At 45.1% G+C, this 17,131-nt stretch overlaps 1 protein-coding gene across 15 annotated transcripts in view; it reads right to left on the reverse strand.

Annotated features, from left to right (window-relative positions):
* The window catches only part of Elavl2 (ELAV like RNA binding protein 2), a 156,413-nt gene that overhangs the window by 120,323 nt on the left and 18,959 nt on the right, over nucleotides 1-17,131 (reverse strand). For 5 of the 15 annotated variants that reach the window (XM_028877012.2, XM_028877000.2, XM_037202707.1 and 2 more), the window contains exon 1: nucleotides 6,489-6,729. The exons of 1 other annotated variant lie outside the window; for it this stretch is intronic. The gene's annotated coding sequence lies outside the window, so the exon portion shown is untranslated. Of the gene's footprint in view, nucleotides 1-6,488; nucleotides 6,730-10,945; nucleotides 11,503-17,131 lie in introns of those variants that run through there. 9 more of the 15 variants (XM_028877016.1, XM_028877009.1, XM_028877006.1 and 6 more) reach the window with 4 other exon arrangements.

A 17,131-nucleotide genomic window follows, 5' to 3' on the forward strand; every position in this document is an offset into this window, starting at 1 on the left:
AGGTGACCCTCCCACACCATGTCACCAGTGGCTCCAACAGTAAGGCAGCCAGTGAAACAGAAAAGTCACACTTTCTATTCTGAAAAGCAGTTTGAAGGAAACAAGACAAAGCGTGATCAGTCCCAGGAATATTTTCCCTATCTTCCCAATTTGCTGAATTTATTTTCAAATGCAGTGTGATTTATTTGCTTTGAGAAATACCTCTTATATTTCTGATAGACACAAATGATGCCTGAATTTAAAAAAAAAAAAAAAAAAAAAAAAAAAAGTCCTAAGCATCCTTTAAAAAAAACGGAGCTAGTGAGCAATTTCCAATAACTTACTTGGCAGAGCACATCCATCAATGGCTTGTCACTTGGGTGGGGGGCAAGGAACCAAAAGAAACATAGCAAATGTACATCATAAACTCCATTTTGTGATGTAGGAAACAGATCCCCAGTAAGAAAGAAAGTCAAATTCAAACCAGGAAAAAAATTCACTGACTGTTTAATTAAAAAGTGCTCGTTTAACAATTGGTTTCTCACTGAAAGATGAGAAATTTAAATTTTAAAATTTAAATTTCCCAGAATATTAGCTGGCTAAATGTTCATCTCATCTAAAATATTTCATCTTTCAGGAGTATTTATATTTTCAAGAAAAATACATTTTAAACTTTCCTTCCATGCTCATTAGCAATTTACATTATATTCCATACTGAAATATTCAAGGCATAAATAAACTGCTGGAGCTTTTGATTTTCCTCATCTTCCATGGGGGGGAAAACAACAATAACAAAAACCATGTAGTGGTGTGTTATAGAGCTACGGATGTAGTGAGTGTTACAAGTACTATGGACATAGGGGAAACCTCTGTTTGATCCCAAGTACCAAAGACAGAGACTCTGGATCATTTAAAGAAGGTTCATAAACCCAGGCGGTGGTGGAGCATGCTTTTAGTCCCAGTACTCGGGAGGCAGAGGCAGGCAGAGCTCTGTGAGTTCCAGGCCAGCCTGGTCTACAGAGCAAGTTCCAGTACAGCCAAGGCAGTGAAACCCTGTCTCCAAATCCAGAAAAGAAAGAAAAAAGAATGTTCATAAACACCACAATGACAGCCCAAAGTATGTAAAACTATCCTAGAGTGATCGCCTATTACAACTTTTATAATTCGGTAAGCACTGCCCAAAAACCTGTACTTCAATGTCAACATGCTCATTTTTACTTGGTCCTTGATGAGGAAAGTGAGGTTGGGCGAGGAGGGGGGTGGGGTGTTAAAGGAACCAGGACAAGCAACTAAGCTTAAATCGGGCACTGGAAACATCTGCACTCAAGCCTGGTATTTTCCACCTGGCTCTGTTAAATTAAGAATCTGAGCCTAAGTGACAAAACCTACTGAGGCAAAGCAACTCAGCAGAAAGCTGGCAGCATTGGGCCAAGGAGGCCTTGCGTGTGTGATATTTACTTACAAAAACAGGACGACGGGCCCTCAAACAAACTCCGAGGTAACAGCCAGGCTTGGAGCCATTCTTCGAAGAAGGCTACAGGCCCATGGGGACAGCTCCACGAGAGACAAACTCTTAGCTCTTGTCAGAGTGGTGCAACTCCAATTTCTAAAATCCTTTCTTCCAAATTTTAATAATCTAATTTCAATAATTTTTGCTCTAGAAGGCAAGAGGGTAAAAAATGCTATGGAATTCTCTGTATCTGTGCAATTCTCTAATAAGACAGGCCAGACTTACAAGCTTCAATCAAATATTCCCAGATACTCAGATCCTAAATATTAATACATGGCATTTTTTGTTGTTTTGTTTTGTTTGTTTTCCCAGTCGGGGTTTCTCTGTGCAGTCCTGGCTGTCCTGGAACTAGCACTACCTGTCTCTGCCTCCTGAGTGCTGGGATTAAAGGTGTGTGCATTTCATACACTCCACAATAAGGAGATATGGAAAAGCAAAACGTTACAAAGCAGCCAGTACCCTTTGCTCTAAACAAAATCAGTCAAGAAAGTGTCTAATGAAACTTTACAGTGACTTTGACCATGGCTCAGAGAAAGTGAATAAAATACCATCCTGAATAAAACAGTTTACCTGCCGGATGCTTACAGAAATACAGAGTGGTGACATTCCATTAATACAGTTTTTAAAGCTATTAAAATAATGAACATCCCACATCAACAGAACTATGGAAAAAAAGAACCATTAACTAGAATATAAATTTCCTTTTTTTAAATGACTTTCTTCTCCACAATTAAAGAATAATATTTAATAAAAACATAAAGAGGGCAGGTGGTGTCGGCAGCACACGCCTTTAATCCAAGCACTTGGGAGGTAGAGACAGGTGGGTCTAGTGAGTTAGTTCTAAGCCAGCATGGTCTAGAGCAAGTTCCAGGATAGCCAGGGCTACAAAGAGAAACCCTGTCTCAAAAAAAAGTTATGTTTCAATTTCCTTTCTCCAATATTTTAGAATTAATTTTTTGAGACAGACTCTTTAAGTTGGAGAAAAGAGTCTAGTATTAATTACTCTATCACTATTAAATTGAACTGGAAAAAAATAGAGACCTCTACCTATGAATTCAAATTGTACATAGCACTAAGACTTCAGTGTTTTGTAAAAAGTCCTTAATCCTTTAAACACAAATAAGTTTACTGAAAAAAAAATTATCAGTTTATTGAAACTACGAATTTTTATAAGTGGGAAATAGCAGCTTCCTGTCAAATTTGCTCTTAAATGTCAGAAGGTGACACCATATTGGTAATACAGATATTCAACAGGAAACTTCACATTTAAAAAAAGATTAAAAAAACACTACAGTTAATTTGTTGTAAATGAGATAAACTATAAACTGATTTCGTTTTCATACCATGACACTCTTACGACCTTCTTAGCTGTTTCCCATGTCACATGCCTTCCCAAAGTCCTTATCCTTCTAGGTATGAAGACATCTTACAAGGAAACCTGTCAGTCCACAAATGATTCAGTAACAGTCAAAAAGGAAACATGGAGTTAAGGACTTTGGTAAAATGGATGCATTCAGAGCATCAAACACTGTTTGATAAGGTAACACCCCATCCAAAAGCAGATTATCTTTATAAATACCAATGTCCAGAAACTTAGAATGCATATTGGGGGTAGGTTGAAAATACACCTAGGATAGTGTTGCCACACAAGAATTGCCTTTGGTTTTGTCTTACAGCCTCAGAGGAAGGGTTAAAGACACAAGGGATTTTCCCTTGAAATTAAAAATTTTCCTCGTGACCTTACGACAGTGAAACTTATGAAGTACATGACAAAGCTAAATATCAGATCCGTTAATTTTTTTTTTTTACTAAATATTTCCCTAAACACTAGTTAAGACTTGGGACTTTACCATATATAACTTCTACTACTGAGTCTGAAAGTTGTCATTTAAACCTGCATGAAAACATTTTTTTTCATGCTCATGTTTTTCAAGCTTATACACGTCCCCATTTCTGCTTCAATTTATATCGCTTAAAATCCAGAACTAATAATCAACTAGCCAGCTAGAGAAGTTAAATACACAATTGTCGCATATTAGAATATGCAATAGCAGACTTGTCATTAAACCACAACATGTGGGTTCAGTGAGTACCCTAAGTAAATGACATTGGTCCAAACAAGTGACCACTCAATTTATTTTATGTCTTCCGGAGCAGGGTGTGGCATCCCAGTAAGTACGCAGAGCCTGCATACAGTTATTTATCAACAGAATGACCACACAAATAAGAAAGTACCTAACCAGGCTAAGCTAATCTGTAGGTCGCAACACAAAATAAAAAGAGTGCTTTTGTTCAAAAAGTCTTAATTTCAAGATGTCTAAGGCAAGGGGGGAAAGTTATAAAACTGTTCAGATCCCAGATCCCATAAGGCAGCCCTGACTCTAAAATAGTACTTTGCTAAATTAAAAACAAAACCATCAGAAATGCGGGATGTGGTCTGTCCAGTTAAAGATCCAGGTAGACTACTGCATTTTTTTTTTTCCCTGAAAGGCAGTTATAACATTTAGGCCCAAGGTAACCATTACTACACAGAGGTACTACACCCCAGTCAATGCTAACACAATGGTAACCTAATCAGGCTAGCAGCTCTCCAGTTTCTCCTTCCAAATAAATATCATGTGTAATAAAGGTGCTAATAAGAATGTGACAAACACGGCAGACTTAATACAATCTCAAAGGAGAGCCAAAGAACTGACACCACCAGGCAGACAAGCAATTAAAAATGACCAGTGTACTTCAGAGTACATGGTCCTTCAGGGGTGGGGACTAAGGACAATTCTACATGTGGTGCTGGTGCTCTTATAGCATGCAAATAATACCAGGAAAACGTCACTAGTTTAAAAAAAAATTTTTTTTTTCAAATCAAGAGAAACATTTGATTGTAACTTAGCAGTCAGAGTATTCTGGATGCCTCTGCTGTGTCCTTTTAAGAGAACTTGGGACTTGCTTCTAGAAGAGAAAATGGGAAAGAAAAAAAAATTTATTATATACACTTATGTTAACAAGAGAAGTACCAATATTTGAGGGTAGTTTCTAGGGTTCGGCCCAAACCATCTGTCCACACAGAACAGAGATTCCGGCAAGGACTAGGATGGAGGAACTGCAGCTTGCGGCACAGGTCTCCCTTAACCTACTAGGCTAGTCTATCTTAACCTACTAGGCTAGGCGTGAAGTCTTAATTAAAAATCACAAAAACCAGAACTAAACTTTGTGGAGAGAAACCACAACCAACTAACCGAAACTAAAAACCAATTCAGACTTCCAATGACTGACACACCTTAGGGCTAAGTAAGTCAAAGAGGACCCACCGTGAACAGGTGGGCTAGCAGACACTGACTAGTACTAGGTAGTGTACACCAGTAGTGTGAGCTGCTTGAACAGTGGCAGACTTCATTCCCAACACCAGGCACTACCCACCCTGTGGAGCAAACGCTTGAGAACTGGTGGGGAGCTAGAGGCTGAACACTTAAGCTTCCCTCTCTGAAGCAGAAACAAGCAAAAATCCTCTCATACCTTGTTAAGTGACTCAAATAGGCAACAAGGAGCCAGTTTTAATAACAGGAACACACACACACACACACACACACACACACACACACACACACACACACACACACACACACACACACACACACGGAAAGGGGTTGATGGGGTGAAAAGGAATGTGTTTTGTTATGGATTTTTCTACCCCCTACCAGTAACAGCTGGAAAAGAAATAGAGGAATACTCAGAGCCATCCAGCAAACTGTCTCCATTTGCATACTCCATTTGCATACTCCATTTGCATACCCAAAGCGCCAGATAAGAAAGAAGGTGGAGAGCCCCGAGAGCTTTTACACCTGTTCGCCAAAATGGAGACTCCAGGTCAGCGTCTACCAAAAAATCACCACCTAGCACAAATATGAAACTCGAGGAATCTGGACAAACGGTTCTAGACACGGCTGCGTTCTAACGCAACTAAGCAATATTTCAAACAGGCGGGTTTCAATGAGGAGAATGGGAAAAACACCCCAAACTGGCACTCAAGTCAATGACTTTTTGCCTTAAGTTTTGACACTGGGCAACAATTTTGTGAAGACAGAATTATTAAGGATAAGATGGAAAGAAAAACTGTTTTTGAGGCTCTTTTGTCCTTTCGGAAGGTACTGTATCTCGGCAGTGCTAAGCGCCGTTCTTCGGGGGAAGGAATTAAAAGAAAGCACATAACTGGTCGCAATTCCTCCCCTTTCCACAATTTCAGAAAATGTAAAGAGAAGACAGAAGATGGAAATTTTCCTTATAAAGATGGAATATTAAATATGCATATAATTGTAAATGAAGGTTTGGACAGGTAAAACTCCAGGCTCAGCTCACACCTAGAGGCATGGTGTTTGCGCTCTGGCCCTGTACTAACTGGTTGGCTTCTCCGTGGCATGACTGCTGGTCATTGTCACTGCCGCACCTGCTGGTATAAACTCAGTTAGGTTGGTCCGCCTGGCTCCTCCAGTCTCCCCCAGTGCGCTCACTAGTCTTGCACCAAGGCCTCGGAGATTTTGGCTGGCAAACGTACGGAGGGAGCAAATGCGGGAATCACGGTGAGCCACCTAAGCCGGGTAAGCTAGCTAAACCCGAAGCCTGCGGAGCAGAGCATCCGCGCGCTTCGCGCCAGTAGCGCGCAGCCCCGGGATGCGATCGCCGGCTGCCACCTCGCGCGACTGCGCCTAACACGCAAAAGGGATCACCACCGCTCCCGCCCCGAGTGCCCACGGCCTCACGCTACCCCGGCGCACCGCGTGGCCTCTCCAAGTCTCCAGACGCCGTCCCAGGTGGGCACCACCGTCCCAGACACCGCCGCTACCGCTGCCGCTGCCGCCGCCGCCGCCGCCGCGCTCTCCTGCACGCCGCGCTCCGCACGAAGAAGAGCAGCTGCCTGTCCTCCCACAAGGCGGCCGCAGGCTCCACAGGAAGCCGGCGCTGGGGCGGGAAGCCCCCTCCCCCACGCTCCCTCCAATGCACTCACCTGCGTCTGGGCGCAGTTTCCCCGGTGGCGCTACACGCCGTGGTGCAGAGTACGTCCACGCCCGTGCACGCGGCTGGCGCCACCAGCCCCGGCTCTGCTCCCAGGCCCACTCTGCTCCCGCCGCCCCCCGCCGACCCGCGCCCACGGGAGGGGCGGTGCCGGGCGCCCGGTCCGTCCCCCCCCTGCAGGAACTTCGAGGGGCGCTACCTCCGCTGTCGCCGGTGGCGTGGTCGCCCCGACCGGCCAGAGCGCTCGGGCGGAGGCGAGCCGGACGCTGCCCTAGCGCTGCGGCGGCGGGCGGGCGGGCGGGCGGGCGGGCGGACACCGAGTCCGGGCCCGGGAGTCTGGGCTAGAGCCAGCGGAGGAGCGGCCGTCCCCGCCCCCACCCACGCCCCCCACACTTGCCTGCTGCGGCTCGGCTGCAGCTCCCACGGCTCGCGCCGCCGGCCGTCAGCACCGCTCACAGGAGTCACGCTGGCGGCGGCGGGAAGGCGGACTGGAACACGGCGGAACCCCGCCCTACCGGCCGGCTGCTGCCTCAGTGACGCTGGGGCGCCGCGGTCCCGCCGTTTGTAGCAGGGCGGGGAGGCGGGGCTTGCCTGGCAGCGCGCCAGGAGGCGGGGCCGAGGCGAGCTCGCCACGCCGCCCGCCGGCCCGCGTGTGCCCGGCTCCGCCACCCTCGGGGGGCAGAGGCTCCCACCAGGCGTCCTCCATTGGGCTTCCCGGGGCCGCCTGAGCAAGTTTGCAGACGCACCGAGAGAGGTGCGGAGCAGCGACCCCGGAGACCCCGGCTTGTGCAGGGGTCACTTTGGACATAATGAACGTGCGCCGAGTGTAGTAGGTCTAGACATACACAGAGAATACATGTTTTTCAAGAATTTTTAGAGGCTCTCCCCAACACACACACTCGTCCAAAGCCCAAAGGTCCTGTCCCTCGACGGAAAACTGAAAGCTTAGCCCCCGTTGCGCCTTTCCCACCTCCCTAGACAGAATCTGAAGTCTAAATAAGCCCTGAGTACCTGTGCGGGGTGCTATACTCTGCTTAACAAGTGAAGTAGCAAATCCTACACTCGACCATGCTTGCACCTGCCGTGAACCACATCCTCCCAGGACCCCCGCGCCAGCCAGGGAAAGGCCCAACTCCGAGGGGGCGTCCGAATGCTGACTATCCCCAGCCCGCTCCCTCGCCCGGCTCAACCCCCCTTACCCCGAAAAACCTGTGTCTGCCCTGGACCCAGACCCAAGACTGGGAGACAGAGCCGCGCACGTTTTTTACACCTGCTTGGCGGCTTAATTACCAGAGCACCTGTCGTACTGGGATTTTTTTTTTTTTCTATTATTGAAAAGGTTTCAGTTTTAACCCTTCCCTCTAGAAAACTACATTTAAAAACATCACCTGTCATACCTACCTGAAATTGCGGGAGGCAGGAGGAAAGAACTGAACAGTGGGCGATCGAGTCGCCGCAAGAACGTGACGGAGGTTACAGCTTCAAGGACATGATGCGGGTTTGATGCAGCAAGGTTCGCTAAGGGCGCCCAGCGCTCCCCGCCCCCATGCGACGGGCGGGGAGGGAGGACTCCTCTAACCTAGGGCTGGGGAGGGAGGCAAATCTACCCTCTAAAGGGAAGTGAAATCAGGCATAGTAAATTAGGGAACACAATCATGGTCAAAATGGAGACAGGCCATCCTCAATTTGGGAGACCCAGGTTGGGGACATCAGAAATAGCTAATTGATTCAAATCAGCATTTCTGTGTCACCCCAAATCAGAGTTAGAATTAAATGACCTTAACTGACTTTGTGCGGGTTCCTGGGAAAACCGCTCAAATCGCCCGTACCTCTTTGACCTCCCTCTAAACAGTTAATTACAATATTCTTGTCCTAGGCATGCATTATTGCTAAGAATGCCAGTGTTGAAATCTTGGGGAGAAACGGGCCTACCCAATTTGCTAATCTAGACCTGAAACCCTTCCAATGCCCTTCACTCTACTTTCTGAAGATGTCTGCTTGAAGTTAGGAGACCTCTCTCAACAGATACTTTCCAAGTCTACTAAACCACTTCTGTCTACAATCTTCGTTCTCCTAGAGGATGCCAAAACCGGTTAGCTTTATAAAGGGAATGTCCAAGCCCTTGGTTAAAAGATGGAAGGGGGAGACTCATGGGTCTGCTAAGACAGGTTCAGAGAATGGCAGTGATAACAGGCGGAAACAGCTTTTTAATTAATCTCTTAAATGATGACTTCGAAACATTCAACATTTTTTTCTTTTTCATGGACTTGTTTGTTCAATTTTGACAAATCTCTCAGATGTCCCATTTAAGAAGCCATTTTACAAGGATTATCTTCTGGGCACAAACATCCATAACCCTCCTTTTCCCCACAAAACACCTTTTCTGACCTTTAGGAAGTGATTCTCATTTAGGAAGATAATCTACTGGGTTATACTGTCTAGGTTGTACTCCCCTAACGCCCTTCATGTTAAGCCTACCTTTTTAGGTTGCAGTTAACAGTAGGCCCAAAAAATAAAACGTATGTATCCCCCCCACCCCCACTTCCCTGGCAATAGCTATAATAAACAGGGGTGTGAAGAAAGGTTGAAGGTTTGGAGTCTTAACCAAATGGAATGTTTGTACATGGGTGGGGGAAGGGGCAGAACCTGTGCATTTCAGGGAAGGACGGGACATCCATCCCCGTCCAGTGGTGTTAAGAGTAAACACTAAATGGCTGATTATTTTTCTCACCCTCGACACAATAAAGCCAGACCTGAAGCTATAATTAGGAGAGAAAATAACCAATCTCGAGGTCAGTTTTGATAACGGATACTTGAAAATAGAAAATGGGGACCGTATCCACCCTCCAATCTGCCACAGTTGTACAGCTCTCCTATTAATTCTTTATAGACGTGAAATAGGTGGGTACGTAGCAACGTGCTGGGCATAAATTAAGCAACAATGGCCATGAGAAGTCCTGTCTGCCACGGAGCTCCAGGGTGGGCACTGCCACCTTGCCATCCCTAGCCCCCACGCCCAGGGCAGAGTCGAGTTGGGGGGGGGGGGTGGCAGAGTGCTGGCTTTTCCAACCAGCGTGTGGGTGGGGTAGGGAGCAGCAAGAGATGAAACACCCGGGCCAGCTTTGTACCTTGCCCCCATACTTTGCGTCTTGAGCACCACTCGGCGCTCGCACGCACACACTCACCCACACCCCCTCGTGCCAATAATTTAAACTTCTCCGAGGCAAAGCCAGCACCTCGGTCCGCCACCACCTCCCCCGCCCTCCTCGCCCGGCGAGCATCCTCCCCCTTTCCCACGTCTACCGGGATTCGCTCTTTCGCAGTAGAAAGCCGACTGGTTTCCCCTGCACCCGGAGAAATCACAAAAGTTAAAATGAAGCGTGTGCCTGTCTGCCCAGCGTCTGGTCCCCAACCATCTTTCTCCCGGCGTCAGTTTTAACAATAGCTACTCGGGAAAGGAGAGCTGCGAGGAGGGGCTGAGGGCTATGCAGCCTACTCAGCTCCCAGGGTAGCTGCGATGCCTTGCGGCTGCCAGAGGGTCCCCCTCTCCCGGAAGGCGGGCTCCGCTGCGTAGGACCAAGGACAGGGCTTGGAATCCACTGCCCAGAGCCCAGCACCGCGAGGCTCCCAAGCAGCCGCCACTTCTCACACACAGCTCCAAGGATCTTATTTACGCTTTTCTGAACAAAGGGAATCTCATATCCGGTACAGGCTCAAAGATTCGGCCCCAAATTGGCAATCTTCTTTAAAATCTGAATTACGATCATTGGAATCCGTGAATCAGAGACCTCGTATCTGGCAAAGATGAGTTTTGACAGCTTCTAACCACCCTAGCCCCTGCCCAGCCCCAGCCCTCAGGCTGTATGTACTTTTTTCAGTCAACTACAACTCGCTGCCTGGTGCAGCATCTAAATTCCATCTGGCAATCCCATCTTCCCAGCACATGCTATCTGGTTAATGCAATTAAGCTGAGCGTTTTTCCCCCCTGATCTAACCTGCAAGCAAGTCCAGGCTTCTGATTTCCCCGGTCCTCCGATTCCTTTGAGAAAGTAGAGGCATGCATTCCCCCCAACATTCAAGTTATCCCTCTCTTCCCACGAAATGAACTTCCAACCTCAACCCCGAAGCTCACTCAGCATCTAGCCTCCCATTGTAGCCCTGCTGTATCCTGACCACATTTACCACTTAAGTTTCTGCCAGTGACATTTGCGAAAATTCAGTACGTTAAGCATGCGTCCACTATCTTTTAGTCTGGCTCTCTAGAATTAATAAAAAAGAAAAAAGAAAAAGAAAGAGAAAAGAAAAGAAAGAAAAGAAAAAAGCAGTCGCTTTGAAATGAGGCAAACGTGCAATTAACTTCACATTCTGTATTCCGCTCACTTACAGGTTTTCTGGGTTTGCCAGCGCATCGCTGCAACTAATGATTAAAGAAACCAAACCGAAACTTACCTTTCTCCCTTAAGGTTTTTGTGTATGTGTGTTTTTAAAGTAACGGTGCAGTTCTCCCAATAAGGATGAGCAAGAAGCTGCTGGATAGTTCTCTTAAGACAGCACGAAACCTAAACTGTGCTCGGCTTAAAAGAAGCAAATAAAAAGAAATGCTTTCGACCCCAAAGTCCAATGCTAAAAGAAATGGTGAAAAAAATATGAAAGGGGAGGGGAAACTTAAAAAAGAGAGTTTAAAAAGACGGAGAGACTACCCTCCTATTGCCGTTCAACTAAACAAAAAGGGGCAAGAAAAACAAACCAAGGAACAAAGAAAAGAGACGAAAGAACGTTTTTTCAAAAAGACGATGTCTTTCTCCTTGTTGCTTTTTAGTAGGTCGCTACAGGAGTAAGCTGCTGCATCTCTAAGTGAGAACAGAAATAAGGGGGGAGGACGTCTTAAAAGGGAGGTGGACTGGACCACAGATTTATAGCACCGTATCACCAACCCCTTCTCTGCCTCCGCACTGCCGTGTGTGCAGCTGCTCTGCCAGAGTCCTATCCCGGGCAGCACGCGCGGAAGTATACGCCGAGTCGTGCCACAACGCAACTTGCTCATCGCCCCAGGTTCCTGATTGGGCGCGACGCTTCCATTGAGGCCGCCCAGGCGAAGCTCTGCCAGACGATTGGTTACAGACCTGTGTCACTCTCGAGAACTCAATGGAGTCCCGTTTCAAGGTAAGTTGTGCGGGGAGGTACACACTTAACACTGGCGGCGAAGGGAAATGCAAGAAGCAAAAAAGAGATGGGAGAAAGCAACGTGGGAGGGTGGAACTGTACTATGAGAGTTTGCGATATGGCACCATCTATTTTCCTCTTAAGTCTTTCTGCTTCTGAAAGATTCGTTTTATTTGCCCCCACGGCTGCATCTTTGGCATATTTCTTTATAATAGTAAACTGTCCGGTATGTATGAGTCATTGAGAGCTCCTCTCTTTGATCTGAGAGGGATGAACGTAACACCCATTACTTGTCCGCATGCCTTTTTCGGTTTGTGTTCCAGTAATCTGTAAATCTGTATTAGATGTTAGGTAGCTGTGTGTGTTTCTGTTTTAATATGTGCACATCTCTCTCTCTCTCTCTCTCTCTCTCTCTCTCTCTCTCTCTCTCTCTCTCTCTCTCTCCTTCCCTCCCTTCCTCCCTCCCTCTCCCTCTCCCCCCTCCCTCCCTCCCTCCTTTTAGAATAAGAATGAAATTTTTTAAAAATGGCTTCAATTAAAGCTGTATAGTTTGAATTGCCTTTCAGTTCATGTCAGAATAGGAAAGGGGTAGCATAAACATCCTGTACAGAAAAACAGGTACTGAGAGGAGATAAAGTCCTTCACTTGAAGGTAAAAAGAGCAGTTGTATATAAGCTAGAACAAGCCACTCCTCTGCATTTGCTGGCAATACAGTTCTTGGAACACACATGGATTGCTGACAGTAAAGACAGTTTACCAGGTTTTTATTGAGTATGCAAAAGTTTGACCAGTAGACCAAGTGCTGCCTGTGTCTTTGCTTTATGGTTGAAGATCCCTTTATTCCAACCCCACATTTTATTAATATTCAGAAGGCTGAAATACAGGTTTATTCATATGTATTTCTTCTCTTAAGTGAAAGTGGGGTTACTCGCTTGCCTCGAGTTATAAGGAGAAACAATAGCCACCTAACTTAGTTTGTTTCCAGATGGAATTTTTCAGCTTTGACAGGTAGCCTCAACTTCCTAGAGAGAACATACGTTTCTTGCATAATCTATCTTCTCTCAAAAATTATTTTCCCTGTTTTATATGCTGCTAGTCGCTGTCTTTGATAGTGTAAAAGAGGGGAGGCACGGGTGAGAATTAAAGATTGCGGGAAAGTGGGATGTCAGAAGGGAAAGAGGAAGATGGTCTGAGAGCAAATGACTTGGAAGTGGAACGTGAATCAGTGTTCCTTGAGAGTGTCCTTGAGTTTGATAAATGATTAATGGCAAAGAACTGGGGACCTGTTTATCTCCCATTTAACCGGTGGGTGTAACAGTGTCTAGGTTATATTACTTTGCATAACAATAACTGGCATTGGGAAAGGGGCCTGGACCCTATATGTATAATTATCATTTCCTAGTTCCCACCCCCTACTTTTTATATAACAATAGCTCCTTGGAGCTTAATCTCAACTTAAAACTATTATCTAGTCTCAAGCAAAACTACAGGCAAAAATTAAGAAAGCAAAACACAGTAGCTTGAAGACATGAAGCCAAGAGGCTAAATATAAGAAAGACTGCATCCCTATTTACAATAGAAGTCTGAATAATAGGAGCCTGGGTCTCGTGCCATATACTTTCAATGCCTCCTCTCACCTGCCAGTTCAGTGCAAGGAAAGAAATGTCATTTAGGCAAAAGTATACTACTATTTGATTTATCCAGAACTGTATATGAAATGAACTATATTTTTCCTTATGACCATGTTCACACTTTGATACTGCATTATTTATTTATGTTCATATAATTGTAGCACTTTGAAGAAAATTCTTACCTTTGTAAATATTTAAATTCCTTTTTATAGGTGGAAGCTAGCAAAGATATTACATAAAAAATAGTAAAGCTGTTCATTCAAATGCAAAAGTACTAAAGTCTGTGAATTCAGTACATATGCTTTTTCTCAGTTTGGCAAAGGAGGAAAAATTTTCAAACTATAGTTATATTCAACATGTTGTCTATTCTCTGTAGACAACACACTTAGATTACTCAGGAAGTTGAAAATATCTTAAAACAGTAGTTTACTCCTTAAATAAGACAGTTGTTAAATTTTAAAACTTTTAAATAGATAAACAACATTTACTTTTCCAACTTTTAAAAATAAAACTAAATGGCAACTGCTTTAATACAAATGCTATCCGATGTAGACTTTACTTTGAAATTCACGTCATACTCTGAAACAGTACAGTACACTGTACTTCTAGCAATTAATGAAGACTATATGCAAGCATCCTTTCTAAATTAAGCACAAATTTTAATCAATCCCTCTTGATTCATAATGAAGAAAAAAGAATTATCCTCAGCGCCTGAACTTCCATTAGATGAACAGATTTGTCAAGATATTCAAATTCTGATTAAGTCATGCTAGCTCTGACACTCTCCAAAGACTCAGCACTGTTTGGACTTGAGGCAGAAAGGAGAGAGTTTGGGGAGCTGCTAGAGGTGTGGAGAAAAGTTGGATGTTGCTAAAATTGCAAAGTAATGCCTTTTGGAGCTGAAAATTAAAGAATTCAATTGACTATTTTACTGGTTTTCTCAGAAAATAATATACCCCTCACAGGAGCACTTTACAGCTGTTGTGGACAATGTTGTTTAAGATAAATAACTTCCTTATAGGAGCCCTTCAACAGGAGGAGAAAGGGTGACTTGAGTATAATTAAAGGCTCGGAAAACTCTTTGTAACTTTTTAAAACAGTAAATAAAATGGTTTGACTATGTGTATGAATTACCATTTGCCTTGTCTTGGAAATTCTAAATAGTTTACCCTCTCAAATGAACTAAAATACTGGTTTTTGATTGCTGAGCTTTTGAGAGGTTTTATGTTCATAATGGAAAAATGCTATTTAAATCCTTGATAAGAAATGTTGCTAATGTATAACCTGCCCACTACCTTTTTTACCTTTCTTTCTTAAAGGAGTATTTCAGCTTTTTTTTTTTTTTTAACTGTTTGAAAAACAGGAAAAGTTGTGGAAATATTGGACCCTTCAGTGAGTTTAGGTCCTGAGAGCCCACAAGAGAATGAGGCAGGGATTAGCACCATGGACAGAGACAAGCCTAGCGGCCAGGGTGAAGTTTGCAGAGCAAGACTGGTACAGTATTTTCTGTTCCTCCCTTTGAGACTCGGTAAGAGCACTTTGGGGAAACCTTTTATACTGCGGATTCGAGGCAGAGACTGCCCGCTGTAGGAACAGGTTTGTTTGTAATTGGGCTTGATTTTGTTAGGGTTCAGTCATTGTGACAAACCCCAGTTAAAGCCTGAATGTGTGGCATCTTCCTCTATTATACCCACCCCCCAACCCCTGACCTGGAGGAGCATTCCTTTCATCAAGGTGCTCTTGCAAAATAAATGCAAATCTCGGTGCTCTCGGAAGAGTCTGGCAAGCCTACTCCAGAGTTTTTCATTCTGAAAATTTCCATTGGGAATGGCAGCAAGAACTCATCCTTGACTCCCCCAAGTTGTTTTCTGGGGTGCTTTTACTCCGGGGAAAAGAGGGAATGTCTTTCACCCTTTAAGGTGAGTACCTCAGGACTGTTTTGCAAAGGATCCTTTATATTGCAAGCGCTCCAGCAGTGACAGTGTCTAGTAAGACATACTGCAAGATCACGAACAGCCTTTTCTTGTCTCTAAACTCCTCTTCCAGGGGAAGGGCTACAACATCAAATATACTCAGGGGAATTCCTCCGGTTCCTATTTTACCTGAAGAGATATGTGATATATATACACACACTCGCGCACACACACACACACACACACACACACACACACACACACACACAGAGTTTCCAGTAAATCTTGGGAGATGACCCTACATTGTGACCCCACTTGTCCCCCTCTTCTCCTGGGAAGATTTTTGTATGAGTCACATTCTTGTTTAAGCCCTTCTTTGCCTGCCGATTTCAGACCAAGGTCTGTCGCATGTGCCCCACTGTGTTTTAGCCTGCGATCGAAGATAATTTACGAAACGCTCCCACGAATATCTTCAAATTTTCTTGCATCGGTTACTCGGGAGGAACTTTTAGGAGGATAACTCTTATCTCTGTTAGCGTAAAGGGGAGCATCCAGGCAATCAGGCAAGGGTTAAAAAAAAAAAGAAAAAGAAAAAACTGGAGGTGATACAGGGCAAATCAGAGTCTCGTGTCCGTCTCTTTCAGTGATGCTAACAGCCTTCTCTAAGCTTCCTCCTGCAGCCGATACAGCTCATGCAAAATTAATACAAGTAATTAAAAATAGCAGTTTCCAAAGTTAAAGGAAACCATCTGTCTCAGATGGTAGCAATCAGTCTTTTCGCCCGCCCCTTTCCCCGGACCTGGGAAGAAACGGTTTCTCTGCTTCCGATGCTCAGAGGCTCTTTCTTATATTGAAGATTTATGTTTCCACTTGTGTGCGATCCACGTCTAATTTGAAATAATAAAGCCGGGCTGACCAACCAGTCAATCACAGCCATCAACTGCGCCGCGAGCGCCCTGCCCCCAGCTCCCTGAGGTCTCCAACTCTTTTCCTCTCCCTCCAGGCTCTCCCTTCCCATCCCCTCCTTTTCCCCCCCCTCCTCTTCTCTCTCACACACACTCACATTTTTTTTCCCACGTGTGTTCAGATCAACCCTTGCCCCACAGTGCAAGCGACAGCACCGGGGCACAGTGACAAAGGCGGGATTTGTATCTGAAGACTGAGGCCCGGGGAGACCGCGGCTAGTGAAACAGCTGTCTTATCAGCCCGCTGCAGAGATGGAGATGGCTGGAGAGGTCCTCAACAGATAATCGCTTGAATAGGTTTGCAAAGCGCCAAACTTCACGCTTGATAAGCCCAACCCAATGTAGAGGGCAGCCCGGATCCTGCTCCATTCTGTTTCATCTGGGCTGTGAATTAAGAAATTGAAATTCAGGTGGCAGAGGCAGTCGGCTGCTGATAGACTCAGAAAGCAAACTGACATTAAAATGCTTTCAGCAGGCAGAGAGGGGGCGCCTGCAGTGGGACTTTGTGTTTTGTTTTGTTTTGTTTTTTATACGGTATAGAGGGCAGTGGAAGGGAAAAGCCCAACAGGTTTTAAATTTATCTGGGAAAGGGATGCCATGAGTAGTGGAAAAGGGACTCAGTGTTAGGGCATAAAGTTGGTGAGACAGAGCTTAAGTAACAACTGAATCCAACCTGATATGAAAGGGTACTCTAGCTCAGAGCAGAGGGCAGAGGGCAGAGGGCAGAGGAACTGGCTTCCAAATGGGCTCCAAAGTTTTCCTTCCTCTGTAAGAAAAACACATCAACCAGGATACAAGACTTTCCAAAGCCAGGCGATAACCTGGCCTTTGGTCTCTAAGTGAAATGGCCTCCTCCCTGCTCCCTGAAAGGGCCTACCTTTTAGAATAGCTTGAGAAGCCATCAACTACTGTAAAGAATCCACTTAGTTACCTGTAGAAATAACAGTTGTGTTATTTCTTACT

The sequence above is a fragment of the Peromyscus leucopus genome, chromosome 2 (genome assembly GCF_004664715.2).
Source record: "Peromyscus leucopus breed LL Stock chromosome 2, UCI_PerLeu_2.1, whole genome shotgun sequence".
Taxonomy (NCBI): Eukaryota; Metazoa; Chordata; class Mammalia; order Rodentia; family Cricetidae; genus Peromyscus; species Peromyscus leucopus.